At 46.9% G+C, this 21,727-nt stretch overlaps 1 pseudogene; it reads right to left on the reverse strand.

The window, feature by feature from the left end:
* Positions 1-13,164: 13,164 nt before the first annotated feature.
* LOC119525664 lies at positions 13,165-15,771 on the reverse strand (annotated as a pseudogene).
* Positions 15,772-21,727: the final 5,956 nt, after the last annotated feature.

Below are 21,727 nucleotides of genomic sequence, written 5' to 3' on the forward strand. Positions count from 1 at the left end.
TGTTCTGGGCCATCTTCCATTTCCCTCTTCCTCCATAAGAAAGATGACAGCCTTTGCAGTCTCAATTTGCGGTTATGCCAAAGGCTCCTGCCCCCAGTCCGGTGACTGGTACAGCCACCCGTTCCTGGCCTGGTGATGGGTAGCTGGCCGCCAGACAGCACTGGGGCTTTCAGAGCTGTTTTGAGCCAGACTCCCAGGCTCTGCCACTTACTATCTCTGAAACCTCAGGTTGGTTGCCTGCTTCCTCTTGGCCCCAGTTCCCACATTTGTACTCCTTCTTGGGGTTGTTGTGAGGGTTAAATGCACCTGAACTGGGTCCTAGGCATACTGTGGGTGTTCAGTACACAGATGAACAAGTACTCTTAACTCTTATAATTATTCTGCTGAATGTTGCCTCTTTGCCCTTCCAGTATCCTTTCCCCTCCTTGTGGCCACATCTCCAGATTTCCCATGGGGTCTCTGGGTGTGGTTGGGTGGGGCATGTATCTTGGCCCTAAGCCACTCTCATATCCCATCCCTTGGCTTAAGGGATTGGATAGGGGATGGGCATGTGACCGGCTCAGCCTGAGAAACAAGGCTGGGAATTTGCATCCTGAGAAACAGACTCTTGCCCCTTGAGTGGGATTTGAAGCTGAGTCCCTGTCTTTGACAGCAGGTGAAGACACGGGGTGGAGGAGGGTAATGGAGGAGGGTAATGGTAATGGGATTGTAATTTGCTCCCTGAGCAAGCTGTTCCTGAAACTTACGGCTAGGCTTTTCATCCATCCACACAAATACTCTTTTTTCCTGGCAAATGAACTGCAACTCTCCCATGTTTTGCTCCCTCCTCTGAAAGTTCAAAAGGTGCACTCACCTCCCTCCACTTTGGGATACAAGATATCCTTATCTCCAGGCTGATGTCAGATTGATATGAGGGTGGGAGCTCCCCACCCACCCCCTTCCCCGCTGTGCAGTTTCAGGGTGCAGTCCCTGAGACAGGAGGGATTTGGTGGCTGCCGGGCCAGTGCTGCATGGATTCTGGAAGGCCCCTCCTCGGGGCCTGGGGACCCTGGAGACCAGAAGCTCCCTGCCCACCTAACGGCTACCCCTCCCTACCCAGCTATTAAACATTGCCACCCCTCTGGAACCCGTTGAGCAGCCTGCTCACCTATTCCCCTGTTGTCACCTTGGGTGACATTTTGCAGCCAAGGTTTCCTTCTTCTATTTTCTTCTGCCCAGTGGGCTATGGATTTGAATCTTGCCTCTCCATTCTGCACCTGTTATTTAACCTCTCTGTGCCTCAGTTTCCTCATCTGATCAGTGGACCTAATAATGGGGTGTTTTGAAGATTCAATGGGCTAGTAATTGTAAAGGGATTAGCACAGTGCCTGGCACATAGTAAGTGCTCAATAATGGCTATTACTATTATTATTGCTGTTGTTGTATTATTATTATTATACCTTGTGCTTCTTTCTTTCTTTGATCCGCCAGAGCAATCCTCTCTCATGGTCCCAAGAAGAGAGTATCCACTGGGGGATAGAAAGGGACTTTTTCTGGACCCTGAGTTTTATGATGCCTGTGGGGACAGGGAAGCTTCTGCTTAGAACAGTTTTGGGAGAATCCAGGCAGGAGAAAAGTGTATCAGCCCAGAGAAGAGATTTCCTGGGTGGGGAGAGGGAGATTTGGGGGTAGGAAGAGTACAGAGACCTAAGGAAAGGATCCCCAGGAAGGAGATGGAGCCCATTTCCCCCGAGAGGCAGCAGGACCCAGAAAAAAATGTTGTCTGGGATCTTGTAGGTGGGCCTAGCATAGCTCCATGTGAGTCCTTGAGGACACTGGAGTGGGGGAATCACCCTTGGGAGGCAAGGAGGTGGCAAGTAAATGATTAGCCCCTGGAGACCTTGGAAGCACTGGAGAGAGCAATGGGGGTGGGCAGAACTGCCCAGGGGAGGGAAAGGAAGATGAGGAAGAGGTTGTGGCCAGAGCAGGAGGGGGATTGCCAGGTATGGCTGTGTTGGGAAGGTCCCAGGAGGGCTGTGCATGGCTAGGTATTCTCTCTGTGACTTGCCCTGGCTTTCTCTGTCCCAGCCCCAGCATCCCCACCAGGCTGTGAGCAGTACAGGGATGGGGTTGTCAGGTCACCCACTTAGGTTTTTCCTCCCTACACCTGTAACCTGCCCCTGGAATAAACAGATCACTCCTACAGGTAGGTCCCTGCCCCCTTGGGAGGGGAGGGTGGCGGCACACCAGTTCCGTGAGCCCTGGGGGCACCCCCTCCCACTGCCACTCCCCACCCCCTATTCTGGCACCCACAGGTTCTCCATTCCCTTTCCTCCTTCCTAGCTTGGGGGCCTGCTGGTGGGACCATCACTGTTGCATAGTCCCCACCTGGGGCTGGGGCAGACACGACTCAGCCTCTCCCCTCTGCCACCCCAGGAGTACATGGCCCACGATCTTCCTTGAGCCTTGAGCACAGCACTTGGTGACTTTGATGTAAGCGTCCAGCACAGCCTCCTTTCTTGTGTGGTGTCTGGGAAATAGGTTACGTTTCAGAGGAGTCTGCTGCCAAGGGGCCAGCTCAGGCCCCCGTCCCCCCATTGGGCCTCGGTGCTGCTGCTGATGCGTACAGGTGGGTGGTCTTCCTCGCCCGTCTGCTCTTGTCTTGCCACCATGGCCACCCTGGGGGTCTTGGAGGTGCCTGGCAGAGGGTGAGCCCTGCTGCTGGGGTATGACCTCCTTACACCTTGACTGTGTGTGCGAGAGGCATGGGGAGCAAACAAGGGGCTCTTGCTCGGGCTGGGGGCCCAGCTACAGCAAAACCCAAGTTGGATTCTTGGGCCCCAATTCTTTATTGTGAATTAGCTGCCCGTCGGCATTGGGGGCTAGAGGCCCCCAGGTGGCCTGCTTGCCTGGACATCCATCTCCCCTCCCTCGAGGGAGGCCTGCCAGGATGGAGAAGCCCTTGGGTCTGGAGGAGGGGAGCACAGTGTAGGTTGGTGGGGAGGACCAGGAGGGCTGGGGGTGGGGGACTGTGCCCAGATGGGTGGTCTGCTGGAGGAGGAAGCAGACAGGGCTGGCTTGTGGACATCCAGGGGAAGCAGTTCCCCTAGAGGACCGGAGAAGTGGTGGCGTTTGTGGGACACCAAGACTCCCCACCCCCAGCCCCGGCCTTCTCCTGGGCCCTGTCAAGGTTGTGTCGTCGGCCCTGGGAACCTGAGAAACCTCCGGAGGAAACAAAAGTGTGGTCTGGTCCCCAGATCCTGTGACCACAGGGGTGGCAGAGCAGGGCTGCAAACCTGCAAAACGAATGCTGATAATTCCCAAGGGAGCCCAGGGCCAGCCCTAGATGCTTGAAGGAGAGAGCAAGTTAAAGGGGGACCTGGAGAGGCAGGGAGTTTGGGGGTGGGGGAGAAATCGCTTGAAATCTGCTTAACTGCTGTGTCCCTGGCATGTCCGCTTAGCCTTTCTGAGCCTCGGTTTGTGCATCTGTTAAATGTAAATGCAAAAGTTATTAGTCATGGTTCTTCAGAAAAACAGAACCGACAGGAGATATACATATATATATACGTATATTATATATATATATATAATATTTATATGAAGTGAACATTAAGAGATTTATTATAGGAATTGGCTCACGCAACCGTGGGGATCAGCAAGCCCAAATACCATAGGGCAGTCCACAAGTTGGAAACTCAATGAAGGTGATGTTGAATTCCCCAGGAGAAGCGGGCTGGCCAAAGTGGAGATAGAAATTCTTCTTTCTGACTACTGAAATCCTCAGTTGTCGCTTTAAGACCTCCAACCGAGTGGATGAGGAGATGCCCTCATTGCTGAGGGCAATCTCCTTTGTTGATTGTAGATGCAATCAGTTGTAGTTGCAACCAACTGACTGATGATGTAATTCCATCCAGGAAATACTTCCACAGTATCAAACCAGTGCTTGCTTGGCCAAACAACTGGACACCAAATCTAACTAGGTTGATGTGAAATTAACCATCACACAAATGTTGGTGTTTAGAAAGTGCTCAACTCCTGGCTGTTGGATGAGAGGCCAAGAAATGTGTCCACAAAGAAAAGAACGAGCTTCATTACTTTCTTCCTTGGCCAGGGTAGTGAACACAGTAGGTGCCTAATCAAACCTTGCTGAGCCATTAATAGTCAGAGACTTTTGGTATGGAGGGTCCTCAGGTGACACCTCTCAAATCCAGAGCTCCGTTTTCCTCTTCTCAGCTGCCTTCCAGCCTCACCCACACAGCCAGGCATGGCATTTAAGTATAGACTCTGGAGCCAGGAGGCCTGGATTCAAATCTTGGCTCTACCACCTACCGGCTGTGTGCCCTTGGGCAAGTCACCGCACCTCTCTGTGCTTCTAGTTCTGCATTTGCAAATTGATTTAACAGTACTCCTCCCTTCACAGGGTCCATGTGAGGATAACATGAGTGAATAGGTTAAAGTGCCTGGCACCTTAATACTGATTTTTATTAATAGCTCAAGCCTCAGGCTGTAGCCTTGCCTGGCTGATCACTCCTTATCCCAAAGCATTGATCTAAAGGAGGGTTCTCACTGGGGCAAGTTTTGCCTGCCCAGGGACATCTGGCAATGTCTAGAGACATTTCTGGTTGTTACAGCTGAGGGCAGGTGGTGCTATTGGCATCTAGTAGAGGCTGGGAGGCGGCTAAACATTTTACAATGCACAGGAGCTTCTCCCACCCCAAGGAATGATCCAGCCCCATAATGAGCAGTGCTGAGGTGCCTGGCTAAGAGCAGGGACCCAGGGCAGGTGACTTGACCTCATTGAGTCCTAGTTTCCTCATCTGTAAAATGGGGATGATACGTAGTATTGATTATGCAGGGCTGGTGGAAGGATTAAATGAGTTAAGCAGGTAGGGGTCTTGGGTCAGGGCTAGCTCCTAGCAAGTGCTCAATGAATGTGAGCTGTGGTTATTGTTGATTTATTATTAATATTAGTGATGATGACAATTTGATGGCTTGGGTCTCCTGCTGTGCTGGCCCCTCTGGATTCTGATCTAGCTCCAGGAATCACCAGCCCATGTTTGGCCCCCGCTGAGACCCCGATTGCCTGTAACCAAGTAGGCTTACTTCCAATGCCAGAATACTCAAAGCTCAACCTTTCCATCACATATCCATCCCATAAGCACCTATGCTGGACTGTGACACTCCCTGAGAGACACGTAGGGATCCAAGTCCCCAAATTCAAATTGTGAGAAATAGAATTTGATATTTTATAACCCATCTTAGCCTCTACTCTGAGCTCTCATTCAGCTGGAGGGAGAAAATTTAATCTCCATTAATCCAGGGTACCCTCACTCTGCTTCCCCCACCCAGCCCCCAGCAAAGGGGAGGAGTTAAGAGAAGAGAGAAGGATCTGGAGCCAGGTAGTTTGGGTTGGAATCTGGCTCTGCCACTTACCAACTGTGTGACCTTGGGCAAGTTACTTAACCTGTCTGTGCCTCAGTTACTTCAACTGAAAATGGGGAAATACTAGTACCCACCCTACTGGTTTGTTATGAAGGCAAAATGATCGATGTTTCTAAAACACTTAATATGGGACTGGTATTCAGTAAGTGCTTAATACATCTAGTCATTATAATGATAATGATGATGATATCTGTGATTAAACCTAATATTTAGAGTGTGACAGAGCAATTGATCCAGGGTTTCCCACACTCAGCATTACTGACATCAGGAGCTGGATAAATCTGTGTTGTGTGTGTGTGGGGTGCTGTCCTCTGCATTGTAGGCTGTTGACCAGCATCCCTGACCTCCATTCACCAGATGCCAGTAGCACTTCTCTCTAGTTGTGACAACCCAGAACATCCTCAGACATTGCCAGATGTCCCTTGGAGTGGTGGTGGGGGTGCAGAATCGCCTAGGGTGTGAACCATTGGTCTGATGTTGGATTGTCTTTGGGCCACCCGGCATCTGCAGGGATCAACCATGTCCTTGCCAGCCCAGGGTCATTTATGCTTTTGGTATCCTAACTTTAGAAATGTAAAAGCTGTTTTTTTTTTTTTTTTCCTTCCCTGAAGCAGCCTCTCTCTAAGACAGAGGAAGCTGATTGATGAGTCTAGCTGATGTTCAAATGAGTGAAGGGGTTTGATAAGCAGAAATCCCTGGGTGAGAAGAGCTTCAGTGAATATTTTAAATCCTATCTAGCAATGGCCATTGACATTGATGTTGACACTGACATTGTACTCTTTTAGCACAGCCATTGACAGATGGGCACCTGGAGGCTTCCAGGGGCAAGTAAATTGCCCAGGATCATGCACAGTGCATGAGCACACGTGAGCATGTGAGCGGCCAAGCTGGCCTTCCTGCTGGAGCCAGATGGGTCCCAGAGCCTTGTGTTTGACCACCCTTGGCTTGCATGGTCCCATTTGGCCAGCCTGGTTAGTTGGTGCCTCCCTGTCTTTGTGCAACCCCCTGGCTTGCCCATCGGTGGAGATCTGGCCTCCTCCAGGCTGGAGTCTGAGGCTCTGTGCCTGGTGGCCTCTCTCCAGTGCCTTTGGCTTCTGGACTAGATCTGCCTCTTCTTGCTTCCACTCCAGTCTTCCTTGGAGCCCCCTCACTGTGGTCCCTTTCTGGTCTGAGGTGAGCACCCATGGGACTCAGCCTCTATTGACCCCAGGTCTCCAAAAAGCTCCGTCCTCCCAACTCATCCCACCCTACCCTGGCCCCTAAGCCTTTTACATCTTATGTTTTCAGTCACAGAGACTGAAAGCCAGCGAGGAGAGCTCCTGGTTGAGCTCCCTTAGAGCCCAGGCAGTGGAGGTAGGGAGGAGGGGCTTGGCCAACTCCAAGCAGGGGACATGGCTCAATCAACCAACAGATGCTTAGTGAGCCTTGACTGGATGCAGGAACTTGCCCCGGAGCCCTGAGAGTCCAGCTCTCTGGCCTTTGGCAGTTGACGGCCACTCAATGTGTGGCAACACTGGGGAGCCTGGCCAAGGTCTGTGAGGGGATGTGGGGCCCTGGGCCCAGCTCAGAGCTGCAGATACTGCACTTTCGACATCTCACATGTTCCCTAGGGTGGATGGTGCCCGCTGCGGGGCCAGAGAGGCTCAGGTTCAAATTCGACTGCCATTGCGGCCACACATGTGATCCTGAGTGTTATTCCAACCTTTCTGAGCCTGTTTCTCTAATTGAGGAATGTGGACAACAGTTCCCACTTACAGGAGTTGTGGTGAGGATTAGATTAAATGGAAAATGCTCAGAAGTGGCTTACTATAGTGCCTGGCACAGAAGCTGTTATTATAATAACTGTTGTTGTTAATGGCCATTTTATGGATATATATTGGAAGGAAGCAGGGGTTGCAGCAGGGAATGGGACAGCCATGGGCCCTGCTGCAACCCCTGCTAGAGACAGAGGAACAAACAGGCCCTGATCATATGTGGCTATCTGGGCTGAGATGAGGAGAGTGGGGTCCTGGGTTCCCAGAGGAGGCATCTGACTCAGTCTAGAGTGGGGATCAAGGAATGCTTCCTGGAAGAGGGGGTGACTGAGCTGGGACCTCAAGCATGTAGACGTGAGAAGGGGGTGTGGGTGCTTTTCTGGGCCAAGGGAACAGCCTGTGCACCACAGCTCTTCCAGATTAGCCCTCTCCCCCACCATTCACTCTCCTAGACTAAGGGAACCCAGTCCTCACAGCAGGATGCTTACATTCCCAGGTGCCCTGTGTCTGCAACCCCTGCACAACCAGCCCAGAGATGCTCTGATCCTCAAGTCAGCCCCCTCCCCCAACTCAGCAAGCCCCAAGACTTTGCTTTTTTTTTTATTCTTCATTTTATTGAGATATATTCACATACCACGCAGTCATACAAAACAAATCGTACATTCGATTGTTACATAGTTGTGCACTTATCACCAAAATCAATCCCCGACACCCTTATTACCACACACACAAAAATAACCAGAATAATGATTAAAGTGAAAAACAGCAACTAAAGTGAAAAAGAACACTGGGCGCCCTTGTCTGTTTGTTTGTTTGTTTCCTTCCCCCACCTTTCCACTCCTCCATCCACAAACTAGACAAATGGGAGTGTGATCCCCATGGCCCCCCCAATCCCACTGTCCCCCCTCCTAAGCCACATTTTTATACAATTGTCTTCAAGAATCTTGGGTTCTGGATTGTAGTTTGATAGTTTCAGGTATCCACCACCAGCTACCCCAATTCTTTAGAACCTAAAAAGGGTTGTCTAAAGTGTGCGTAAGAGTGCCCACCAGAGTGACCTCTCGACTCCTTTTGGAATCTCTCTGCTACTGAAGCTTATTTCATTTCCTTCCACATCCCCCTTTTGGTCAAGAAGATGTTCTCCATCCCGCGATGCTGGGTCTACATTCCTCCCCGGGAGTCATATTCCACGTTGCCAGGGAGATTCACTACCCTGGGTAAGACTATGCTTTTTATATTGAATAGTTAATCAATTCAACAAACACTTATAGGCCCCTACTATGTGCCTTGCTGGTATAGGCAGGAGAACAGTACAAAATCTCCACCCTCACAGCACTTACGTTCTGAAGGGTGTGATGGTTAGTTTCATGTGTCAACTTGGCTTAGCAATGGTGTCCAGTGGTTTGGTCAAGCAAACACTTGCCGGATTGTTACTGCGAGAGTATTTTGTAGATGCATTTACATCATTTGTCAGTTGATTGTATCTACAATCAACAAGGGAGGTTGTCCTCAGCAAAGATGGGAGTCTCCTCATCTAATCACTTGGAGGTCTTAAAAGGGAGAACTGAGGATTTCAGAAGCCAGAAAGAAGAATTCCTGCCTCTGTTTCAGCCAGACTGTTTCTCCTGGGGAATTCAGCTTCTCCTGTGGAGTTTCCAACTGTGACCTTTCCTACAGATTTTGGGTTTGCTGATCCCAGAGCTGCGTAACCAATAACTGTAATAAATCTCTTAATATTAGCATGGATATGTATATCCTGTCGGTTTTGTTTCTCTGGAGAATCCTAACACACAGGGAAAAAGACAAAGAGCAAATAATCTAATCAGCTGGTGATGAATGCTGGGAAGAAAAAATAAAGCTGGGTTGGAGATGGAGAGGGAAGGGGAGGCTGTTTTAGAGAGGAAGTTCATGAGAGGCCTCTTGGAGGACATTTGAAAAGAGACTTGATTGAAGGGAGGGATATCCACATGGAACAGAAGGTGCAAAGGCCCTGAGGTTGGACCATGCTGGGGGAGACTTGAGGTCTTGGACAGAAGCTTGGGAGTTTTCAAGAGAGCCAGGAACGGGAGCAGGGAACAAGGTGGTGGCAGGCAAGGGGCTGGGCCACCCTCACTCCCTCGCACCAGGCCCAGTTGGATCTGCTCCTTCCCTCTGCACTTGATCATCTCTGTCTCCTTTCTGTCACTATAGGCATTTAATTGGGGCTTTGATGCTCAGTGGAACAGTGGTCCTTCAAGACCCTGTGAAATGAGCGCGGGGTTAAGCAAAGCTAAACAGGTTCTTTCCATGCGGGTCTTCTCAGAGCCTTTAATATGCACTTGTGCTTTAAGCAGCTTTCCCACACTTGTTTGACTCCTTGATGCTTTTTTCCAGTGTGGCATTTTTTGAGGGGGTTCCAGGGGTCTTTGGAACAGATAAAGAAAACACTCCTTTAACCCAAAGAGGAAGCTTGAAGGGTGGAATTTGAGGCAGATACTTCTGGCCAAGGATCAAAGGTTTCCTCCACCTCCTCCCAGGACCTGGGCTTTGGAGAACAAGACTGGTGTCTCGTGACTCTATCTGGGGTGGCCCGGTGGGGTTGCAAACTCTGGGGAGGCCAAATCAGGCTCTCTTAAACTGTGCGCTCCAGAGCAGGCTGGCTGGGGTCAGCAGGCAGGACTGGGGGCTGGGCTCGTGTGGACGAATTCACTAATGGGGGCGGAGAGGCAGCGTCCCTTAACCACCATTCTGCCTCTGTCCTGGGATAAAGCCCCTTGATCTCTGGGGAGTTTTAAGGGGGAGTGTGTGGATCTTCTGGGAAGGCTGCAGAGTCCCTTAGGACAAAGGCCAGGGATTAGCTCAGGACAGAAACATCTGAGCCCCTGGGGCCTGAGGACAGGGTCACAGTGGGAAGCCACAGACTGGACTGGCTCTTCAGAAAGTAAACACCCGCAATGCTGGCCTGGCTTCCCCTCTGTCCAGCTGCCAGGGCTTTGCCCGGTTCTGCGGTGGCTTTGGCTTCTTAGCCCTCTGGCTTCCTTCTGTCACCCTCTCTGGTCTCCCCAGCATCCCTGGCTATGGGGGTTCTGGGGACTTGGTTGCCCCAGGCCTTGTCCCTATGGTTTACCAATGGGATCAGTCCAGAAAGGTGCAGGGAGGTGGTGAGTGGACCCAGGGCTGGCTGCTCCTGGCTTATCTACCAGCAGAGCAGTTGTTATTATTACTGTTGTTGTTGGCAGGGAGGCAAGGGAGCTGGGATAAAGCCAAGGATGCACAGGGAGCAAAACTATGTCTGCAACAGCTTGACCCTGTGTCCTTGACTGGGCTCTGGGGTCAGCCCCCACCCCCTGCCCTCACCTACCATGGCTCCTTGAGCCATACCCATGGCTGCTGTGGATAGGAGCAGTGTCCTGTGAGAGCTTCTTGCCCAGAGACCTGCTTAGCTATTCCCATCCCTCCCCTAGGCCCTCACTGCCTTATCTTGTGCCCTGGAACTCTCTATAGGGAGCAGCTCTATGAGTCTACGAGGCCGAGCTGGACAGATTTGTGAAGGTGGAGGAGAGTGGGGAGAACGCACCCAGTGGAGAGCACTGTGTGGGTAAAGGCAGGGAAACACATTAGATGGAAGGTGAGTAGCCCAGGCTGGCCGGAGCAGAGGGCTAGGGGGTTTTGATTAGTGATTTAGGCAGGATTCTGGAGCAAGGGTGCCTTGGGGAAGAATTGCCAAGCAGTATCCTGAGACTCTGGAGCCCAGGTCATATGGGAAACAGACTGGGGGTTCCACCCACCACAAGCCCACAGGTGAGTCAGTCCTGGATTTGATCCTGAGTTGTTTTCATAGAGTGCAGAGATTAAAGGATCCCAGCTCAAATTGACCTGTAGAGAGAGATCTGGGGCTGGGATGGGGTGGGGAGAAGTGGGGGTGGTTGGCCTGTTGGCAGCCTGTGAAACCAGGTAGGAAGATGGGGAGATGGAGAAGGAGACAGAGCAGGTGTGGTCAGGGAGGGAGGGGCAAAACTGGGAGGTGGTGCAAAGACCCAGGAAAACTGTGCTTTTCAAGCCACAGAGAGGGTTCACCTTCGCCCACAGCTCAGGGGACCTAGCAGCCAGAGAAGCAAGGAGGGTGCGGAGGATGATCGGACAAAAGGAATGAAGGGGACAAAGGGGACAAAGGGTCTGGTCCAGGGGAAGAAGTGGATCTGGGGAGTGTAATTAATCCTCTTTCTTATTTGGTTATTATTTTTCATGCTTGGAGTGTCTTTTCCTCCTGGATCTTAATTTCCTTTCATTTTTTTTTTTTTTACAAACTGAAGGTATAATTCACATGTAGTAGAATTATTCCCTTTTGGTGAAGAATTCTGTGATCTTTGACAAACACACACCGTTGTGTAACCCACCACCTAACTGAATCAGAATATTACCCCAAATTCCTGCATGCTCCTTTGTAGTCAGTCACTCTCCCCTGGCAACTACTGATCTGTTCTCCATTGCTGTAATTTCGCCTTTTCCAGATTCTTCTATGAATGGAATCATCCGTTATGTAGCCTTTTGAGCCTAGCTTCTTGCACTCAGCATAATGCATTTGAGATTCATCCATGTTTCCTTTTCAGTATTTCATTTCTTTGTATTGCTGGGGAGCGTTCCATGGTAGGTACATATGTACCTCAGTTTATCCATTCATCTGTTGAGGGACATTTTACAATTTTTTGGCGGTCATGCATAGATTTGTTTTAAACCTTCATATGTGGGTTTTTGGGTGAGTGTAAGTTTTCATTTTACTTGGGTGAATACCTAGGAGCCCTTCTGACTTCTTTTTTTTTCTTTATAACAGTTTTGGGAATGATTCATATACTGTACAATTCACCCATTTGAAGTGTACAATACAAAGGTTTGAATAAATTCACAGAGTTGTGCAACCAACACCACTATCTAGCTTTAGAACATTTTGATCATCCACCCCCAAATGATCCTCCATACCTGTTAGCTGTTGTCTCCTCCTTCTCCCTCACCAGCCCTAGGCTTTCTGTCTTTATAGGTTTGCCTCTTCTGGACATTTCATATAAATAGGGTCGTGTAATGTGTGGTCTTCTATGACTGGCTTCTTTCACTTAGCTTAATGCTTTCAAGTTCCATCCATGTTGTAGCATTATCAGAACTCATTCCTTTTTACTGTTGAATAATATACCACTGTATGGATAGACCACATATCTCCATTCATCAGTTGATCAACATCTGGGTAGTTTCCATCTTTTGGCTGTTGTGAATAAAGCTGCTATGAATGAACATTCATGTACAAGTCTTTGAGTGAACTTAAGCTTTTATTTCTCTTGAGCATATATCTGAGAGTAGAAATGCTGCGTCACATGGTAATTCTATGTTTAACATTTTGAGGAATTGCAAGTTGTTTTCCACACTGGCTGCACCATTTTACATTCCCACTAGCAGTATATGAGAGTTCCAGTTTCCCCACATCCTCTTCAACACTGGCTGTTGTCTGTCTTTTTGATTATCGCCATCCTAGTGGGTGTGAAGTGGTACCTCTTTGTGGCTTTGATTTGCATTTCCATAATGACTAATGATGTTGAACATCTTCTCATGTGTGTGTGTGTTTTTTGTTTTTTTTTTTTTTAACCATTTTCTACATCTTCTTTGGAGAAATGTCTATTCAGAGCCTTTGACCATTTTAAAATTGAGTTGTCTTTTTTTTTTTTAAGGTGTCCAATACCTTTAAAAAAAGGTATTTTGAAGGGACAATGGTAGGCAATACAAAAACAAAAATTTTTAGATTGGCATCATTCACTTTATAATTTATACACAAATAATTATCACAAAATACATTTGCATTTATACACAAATTTCATGTTTACAAGAACAAAATGTAAGGAACCATAAAGAGTCTAAGCAACTGCATTACACAACTACATTCAGTAGTTAATACTGTTGTCCCTGTTCCCCATTTTCTCAATCCAGAAGAAAACTGTAAATGCCATCCCACACATGGACTTCTGTTTTAGAAGTTGGAGACTGTGTGTACTTCTGCACGTGTTTTGGGTTTCCACAGAATGGAAATGAGACGTCATCATGTTCCAGGCCACGTCAACTAGAAGGAAGTCTTCCATGGTTGTTTGAGTTTCGTTGCTTGTGAAAAACAAACTCCCCAGGGTTTCAAAACCAGAATTCATGGTCTGAATTCAACTGAACTTTGCTTTCTAGCATAGGTAGGTTTTTAGTGGAAATCCCTTCTGTTTGGGTTTCTGTGTCAGATGAAGCAGGGCTCATGGAAAAGCTGGAGAGTTTCAGAATACTGCCCAGAGGCAGATGAGGGCTGCTCTCTACAAAGAAGTTTGAGTCTGTCTGTGGCTGCATATCAAACATTTCAAGGTCTAGGAATTTAGCTTTTCCCCTTCAACTGTAGAACTGAGCAGACATGTGTGCAAGTAAAAAGTCACTTTGGGTCTCTATGTCCAGTGATTCCAAGACTGGTTCAGTTTCATATTGCTGAGTTCACTCTCTTCTGTTTGAGTTTGGATATTTGAGGCTGAAAGGAACTCTTCAATATCAAAATCTATTCCGGGATTCTGGGTGGGGCCAGGTGGGAGCTGTGTGTCCAGTCCAGTGTTCATGTTAGACAAAAGACTGATCATCCAATGTTGGACCCAGCAGTTTACTTAACAAGATGTTTTCTAAATCGCTTAATAAATCTATGGTTTGGGTCTGATTATCTGTCATGTTTTGTGAAGGAAGCATACTATTCTGCTTACTGAAGTTTAACTTGGTGCAGATTTCTCAATATCTTGATTTAAAGTCATAGTCTTTGCTACCAAACTGTGGCTTGTAGTATTGTCTGTAGAAACCCTGTATAATGAATGGACATTACACACATTACCGCTTCATCCATGTGTACCTGGTCATCTGTGGCACTTTGCCCCCCACTGTTTGCGTTTCTCTGGAGATCCCACCTGACTGGAAACAAGCGTCTAGAAAAGCATGTCTGAGCAGCTATAGATGAAGTTACTTAGAACTGAGCAACCATGTTTGAGTGCAAACACAAATGGGAAGTGAAACTTGAGAAACAGATGTCAAATCAGTGTAAGAGTTTGAGAATAAGATGATACAGAGATACAGAGGAGTCTGGGGGAGCCCACTGTGCAGAATGCACAAAGCCTGGTGAGGCATAAGACAGATCTGTCTGCACGTTGTTGGGAGAAATGCTATTCTGATGTGTCACCTACCTAGTTGTTGTAAAGTAGTAAGTGGACTTTTACCCAAGTTCACTTGAATGCCTGTAATGATTGGCTCAACAGCAATGGGATTCACAATTTTTGAGAGAGGGAGGCTCTCCTTAAGAGAGGAAGCCTCTGAATCTAAGCTGAGGATCAGGGTTCCTATAGACAAGGGAAGTAAGTGAATGGAGCCCATGGGAGAGGCAGATGATCAACACCTACTACTATAGTCTGGACCGAGGAGTTGGTTGTAGTAGGCATAGGAGAAAATTGGTAAAAACAACTTCTGCGGATATCTTGGAGGTGTGGTAAGAATCTGTTTTCTGGCATTAGAGCTGCAAGAGTCATCAAAGGAAGCTCTAGTGTGATTGCGAAAACCTTGTGGCTCACACTCCCTTTATCCAGTGTGTGGACAGATGAGTAGAAAAATGGGGTAAAAAAGTAAATGAATCATAGTGGGGGAGGAGGGGTATGGGATGTTTTTGGTGTTCTTTTTAACTTTTATTTTTATTCTTATTTTTACTTTTATTTTTTAGAGTAATGAAAATGTTAAAAAATTGATTGTGTTGATGAATGCACAACTGTATGATGGTACTCTAAACAACTGTTGTACACGTTAGATGATTGTATGGTATGTGGATATATTTCAGTAAAATTGCCTAACAAAGAGAATAAAAAAAAGGAAGCTACTAGCTTTTTTCTGAAGTTTCTAGTTCTTGAGTGCCTGATCTGGAGGTTGGTTTATTGATCAATGATTTACTGTTGTTTTTTTTTTTTTTTTTGACAATTTCTGGTTGTTCATGGATTTCTCCATTTTCCTTTTCTTACTAGGTGGATCTCTGCGCTCAGCAGGGATCTCATGGCTGGCTCAGTAGATGTGTGACTGCCAGGCAGTTCTGCAGGCATAAGGACAGCCACATGTGCACTGGAAGGTCTTGCCACAATCCTCTGCGTCTTTTCAAGTCCCATTCAGTACCATAGGAATTGCTGCACTTACTGCATTTATGCTCCTTTTCAGCATGCATTTTCATAAAGCGCTATTTTACAAGGGAGAATTGAGAAAATGATCTGTCAGGGCCTCTAGGGCATCCTTCAATTGGACAACAGTTGGATTTTGGTACAGTTTTCAAATCTTTCCTTATTGTTGGATTTACTATGCCGTCCTGCAGGTGGTGGCTCTTGACCAGGTACATGTTGAGCCGATCTGTTGGGCAGAATGTTTCTGCAGCCATGCACGGTGCACAGGATGTTGGTGCCCACGGCCTGGGGCAGCTTGCTCACGGATGACTGGATCAGCTCCTGGCCAAGCAGTGCTGGCAATGTGGGCTCCTGCCCCTCAGCCATCCTGGGGGACCCCATGGGCCTGAGGTAGAGGCAGCTCCACTCATGGCCGCTGGGACCACAGCTGCTGCCTCAGAGACCACCATGGCTCCTGCATGGCATCATGGCCCTGGGTTGTCTTATTGTTGAGTTGTAAGAGTTCTTTTTATATTTGGGATACAAGATGTATGACTTGCAAAAATTTTCTCCCATTCTGTGGATTGTCTTTTCACCGTAGTATAGCATGTTTTATGCACAGAACTTAAAAATTTTGATGAGGTCCAATTTATCAACTTTTTTCTTTTATTGCCCAGGCTTTTGGCTGGTTCTTTTTTTTTTTTTTTTTTTTTTTTTTCTTAAAATATATAATTTTTATTCACAAATCCTTTGACATAGGCCCATGGCCTTTCTTTGACCATGAGTTCATAGATTAGAAATGTACATATCGTTTACTGCATAAACTACACAGTTTCTGGTTTCACTTTCTTTTTTTTTTTTTTTTTTTTTTTTTTAATGTTTACAAATCTACACTTTATTTCTTTTTTTTTTTTAATCATCATTTTATTGAGATATATTCACATACCACGCAGTCATACAAAACAAATTGTACTTTCGATTGTTTACCGTACCATTACATAGTTGTACATTCATCACCTAGATCAATCCCTGACACCTTCATTAGCACACACACAAAAATAACAAGAATAATAATTAGAGTGAAAAAGAGCAATTGAAGTAAAAAAGAACACTGGGTACCTTTGTCTGTTTGTTTCCTTCCCCTACTTTTCTACACATCCATCCATAAACTAGACAAAGTGGAGTTTGGTCCTTATGGCATTCCCAATCCCACTGTCACCCCTCATAAGCTACATTTTTATACAACTGTCTTCGAGATTCATGGGTTCTGGGTTGTAGTTTAATAGTTTCAGGTGTCCACCACCAGCTACCCCAATTCTTTAGAACCTAAAAAAGGTTGTCTAAAGTGTGCGTAAGAGTGCCCACCAGAGTGACCTCTCGGCTCGTTTTGGAATCTCTCTGCCACTGAAGCTTATTTCATTTCCTTTCACATCCCCCTTTTGGTCAAGAAGATGTTCTCCATCCCACGATGCCGGGTCTACATTCCTCCCCGGGAGTCATATTCCACGTTGCCAGGGGAATTCACTTCCCTGGGTGTCTGATCCCACGTAGGGGGGAGGGCAGTGATTTCACCTTTCAAGTTGGCTTAGCCAGAGAGAGAGGGCCACATCTGAGCAACAAAGAGGCATTCAGGAGGAGACTCTTAGGCACAAATATAGGGAGGCCTAGCCTCTCCTTTGCAGCAACCGTCTTCCCAAGGGTAAAACTTATGGTAGAGGGCTCAACCCATCAAACCACCAGTCCCCTATGTCTGTGGTCATGTTAGCAACCGTGGAGGTGGGGTAGGCGAATACCCCTGCATTCTCCACAGGCTCCTCAAGGGGGCACTACATCTTTTTTTTTTTTTCCTTGTTTGTCTTTTTTCTCTTTTTTTTTTTTTTTTAACTTCCCTTCTTTTTTAAATCAACTGTATGAAAAAAAAAGTTAAAAAGAAAACAAACATACAATAAAAGAACATTTCAAAGAGACCATAACAAGGCAGTAAGAAAAAGACAACTAACCTAAGATAACTGCTTTACTTCCAACATGTTCCTACTTTACCCCAAGAAAGTTACATAATATAGCAACATTTCAGTGAACTTGGTTCTTTTTAATGTGTCTGTAAACACTCTTATGTTGGTGACCTGCTTCTCCAGGTGCTGGAGATACAAATGCAGTCCCCTACTAATCAATAGGATACCAAACTGCCTTTAACCTAGTGCTCCCAACTCCAAGGTCCGAAGTGTTCTGGTTTAAAATGCAGATTCTGGCTCCAATGCTAGCTGCCCTGATATGGACTGTTCTAGTTTGCTAATACTGCAGAATGCAAAACACCAGAGATGGATTGGCTTTTATAAAAAGGGGGTTTATTTGGCTACACAGTTAAAGTCTTAAGGCCATAAAGTGTCCAAGGTAACACATCAGCGATCGGGTACCTTCACTGGAGGGTGGCCAGTGGTGTCCAGAAAACCTCTGTTAGCTGGGAAGGCACGTGGCTGGCGTCTGCTCCAAAGTTCTGGTTTCAAAATGGCTTTCTCCCAGGACGTTCCTCTCTAGCAAGCTTGCTCCTCTTCAAAACGTCACTCACAGCTGCACTGAGTTCCATCTCTTTGAGTCAGCACGTTTATATGGCTCCACTGATCAAGGCCCACCCTGAATGGGTGGGGCCACGCCTCCATGGAAATATCCCATCAGTTATCATCTACAGCTGGGTGGGGCGCATCTCCATGCAAACAACCTAATTCAAACGTTCCAACTTAATCCCCACTACTATGTGTGCCCCACAAGATTGCATCAAAGAATATGGCCTTTTCTGGGGGACATAATACATTCAAACTGGCACATTCCACCCCCTGGACCCCAGAAAAACATATTCTTTCCAAATACAAAAAACATTCATCCCACAATACCACAGAAACTTAAATCATTTCAGTAACAATAGTTAAGTACGAGATCCCATCAAAATCAAATATAGGTATGGTCAGTCCTAAGGCATACTTTTCCTTTAGCTTTGGATCTGTGGACTTAGAACAAGTTATATGCTTCCAAAATACAAAGGAGGGACATTCATAGGATAAACATTCCCATTGCCATAAGGAGAAAGAGTAAGGAAAACAGGGTTAATAGGACCAAAACAGTTCCTAAAACCTGCAGGACAAACTCCATTAGATTTCAAAGTCTGAGAGTCATTTAGAGAATGACGTTGCATCCTTGGGGCTTGAGAGAGCGGGAGCCTAACCCTTCCTAAGGGCCTTTTCAGCAGCCTTTTCCTCTCCAAACGCTTAGGTGAGTGCTCCAACATACCCACACATTGGGGAGACCACCTTCTCGGCCCCACCCTCCTCAAACATCGGGGCAGCTCCCGGATTCCCTTCCATCTCCGGGGCACACGCTCAACCCCTTCAGAACAGTGTGGTGGCAGCCAGGCTCTCCCCAATTCCCTGGGAATGTGCTCCACCCTCTTTGGGACCTCGGGTGGCAAAACTCTTCCAGAGCATCGAGGTGGAATGCCCACCCTCGACCTCCACGGCAAACTCACCCTTTCCATGCATGTGAGCTTCTCCACTCTCCCAGCCTGAGACCTCCTGACTCCAGACCTCAACCTCCATGGCTCTGTCTTTGAAGAAATTTTTCCTTCAGTTTGTTCCTTGTCTGTCTCCTCCAGTCCAGACTGGCAGCGGCTCTGTCTATAAAGTTCTTGCAAAAACTCTGTTGGCTTTGCATGAAGCACACAGGGGTCAAAACCATCAGACAATAGGAGTTTCCACAAATCCTTTCTGGATAATTCCATCTCCAATCTTGGCTTGTACTGAAATGGCGGCTGGGTTCCATGTTTGGTTACATCCTCACGTTGGGCTGTAGCTTCTGGGATTCCACCCCCTGGAAGCTCATAATTTTCCAAGCCATCAGCTTCTGGTTTCTTTGAACCCAAGAGTTCAGTTCTAAGTTTATCTCCCTCCACTCGCATTTTACTATAAGCTGCAAGGAGAAGCCAGGGTACATCCTCCACATGTAGTCTGGAGAGCTCCTCAGCTAACTATTCCAGGTTGTTGCTTCCAGATTCTTCCTTCCATCTGACACCAGGACTCAATTTTGCCAAATTCTCTGCCACTTTAAAACAAGGATCACCTTTCTTCCAGTTTGCAACAACACATTGATCATCTCTGTTCAAGACCTTGTCAGAAGTATCTTTAGAGTCCATATTTCCACAAACAGTCTCTTTAAAGCAGTTTTGGCCTTTTCTATAAAGGTCTTCACAATTCTTCCAGCATATTCCCCTTATCCATTTGAAAAGCCGTTCCAACATGTTTGGTATTTGCAAACTCAGCAGCAAAATCACCCCACTTCTCTGGTATCAAAATCTGTTCTAGTTTGCTAATACTGCAGAATGCAAAACACCAGAGATGGATTGGCTTTTATAAAAGGGGGGTTTATTTGGCTACACAGTTACAGTCTTAAGGCCATAAAGTGTCCAAGGTAACACATCAGCAATCAGGTACCTTCACTGGAGGATGGCAAATGGCGTCCGGAAAACCTCTGTTAGCTGGAAAGGCACGTGGCTGGCGTCTGCTCCAAAGTTCTGGTTTCAAAATGGCTTTCTCCCAGGACGTTCCTCTCTAGCAAGCTTGCTCCTCTTCAAAACGTCACTCACAGCTGCACTGAGTTCCATCTCTTTGAGTCAGCTCGTTTATATGGCTCCACTGATCAAGGCCCACCCTGAATGGGTGGGGTCACACCTCCATGGAAATATCCCATCAGTTATCATCTACAGTTGGGTGGGGCACATCTCCATGCAAACAACCTAATTCAAACGTTCCAACTTAATCCCCACTATTATGTCTGCCCCACAAGATTGCATCAAAGAATATGGCCTTTTCTGGGGAACATAATACATTCAAACCAGCACATGGACCTTGACTGATTCCCATGCCGGTATCTTCTCTTCCATCCCAGCTCCCATCCTTGTGTGTATCTTAGCACCCAGGGAAGCAGAAGCTACTCTCAATCCACAAAAGCTTCTTCAACTCCCCCTCCCCCTTTCACTTTCATAACTAAGAAGGGCCCCAAAGACCCTCCCCAACACAGGTCTGTGCCAATGTGGCCTTGCTGTATCCACCTTAGTAGAGAAATGGCTGGTAGCTGCTGTGGGAAGACAAAAACTTGTAGCATTACATAAGCTTCCAAGTGTCCAGAAAAATGGAAAGAATTATACACCCATGTGCTTACCTTCTAGATTCTATAATTAGCATTTTGCTGTATGCCATTTATCACTTATCTATCCATGCATTCATCTATTCATCATCTCCTGGTCTGTCCATCAATCCATGTCATTTTTTTGGATGCATTTCAAAGTAAGTTGCCTTTAACTCCTGAATATTTCAGTGTGCACATCATTAACTAGAGTTTAATATTTTATGTTTCTTTGTTATTAGGGAAAGGGTGAAATTTGCATATAAGAAATGAACAAATAAGTGTACATCCTCTGAATTCTGAGAAATGCAGTCACCTGTGTAACCCAACCCAGCTCAAGATACAGAACAGAAAGTGGAGAGAAGACAATATTAAGTTACCTGCCTTACCAGATATGTATCTAAATACTTAAGTATATTTAATTCCCTCTCTCCAACTAGGATCATTCTCACTTTTGAGTTTTCTCGTACAAATAGAGGTGGATGTGTTTTCATGCTGGCTCCCCATCACACATCTTATTCCAGTTCCCTGCTGATGGACATTCAGGTTAGCTCATAGTTTCTAGAAATTTGTCCATAATAGCAGAAAAGTGGGGTGAGGCAGGGGTTTTCAGGATGAAGGGGATTTTCTAAACCTGGGGGAAAAAGTCAGTGAAGAGGAAGGAAGGATGATTGTGGAGCAAGGTGCCTCTGATGGGTAAAGCCAGATCCAGCCTCAGGGCCTTGCACTTGCAGGGTCACCCCCCTTTACCACCTCTCCCCTACCTCCCCTCCCAGTGTGAGGAGCTGGACCTGCCCATCAACAAACTGGACCCTGTGTATCTTAGTCTCCCAGCTGCAATCACAAATACCATGAACTGGGTTGGTTTGAACAATGGGAATTTGTTGACTGATGGCTTTGAGGCTAGGAGATGTCCAAAATTGAGGCATCAGCAAGGCCATGCTTTCTTCCCAAAGATCGTGGCTTTCTGGGGCTGGCTGCCAGTGATCCTTGGATCCTTGGCTTTTCCTTCACATGGCAGTGCATGTGGAGGCATCTTCTTTCTCTTCTGGGTTCTGTTGACTTCCAGTTCCCTCCCTGGTTTCTCTCTTTATTTCTGAGTTTCTTCCTGTGTATAAAAGACTCCAGTAAACTGGATTAAAGCCCACACTTATTCAGTTGGGCCACACCTTAACTAAAAAGAACGTCTCCAAAAGGCCCTGTTTACAATGGGTTCACAGCCAC

Source organism: Choloepus didactylus, assembly GCF_015220235.1.
Source record: "Choloepus didactylus isolate mChoDid1 chromosome 25 unlocalized genomic scaffold, mChoDid1.pri SUPER_25_unloc2, whole genome shotgun sequence".
NCBI lineage: Eukaryota > Metazoa > Chordata > Mammalia > Pilosa > Megalonychidae > Choloepus > Choloepus didactylus.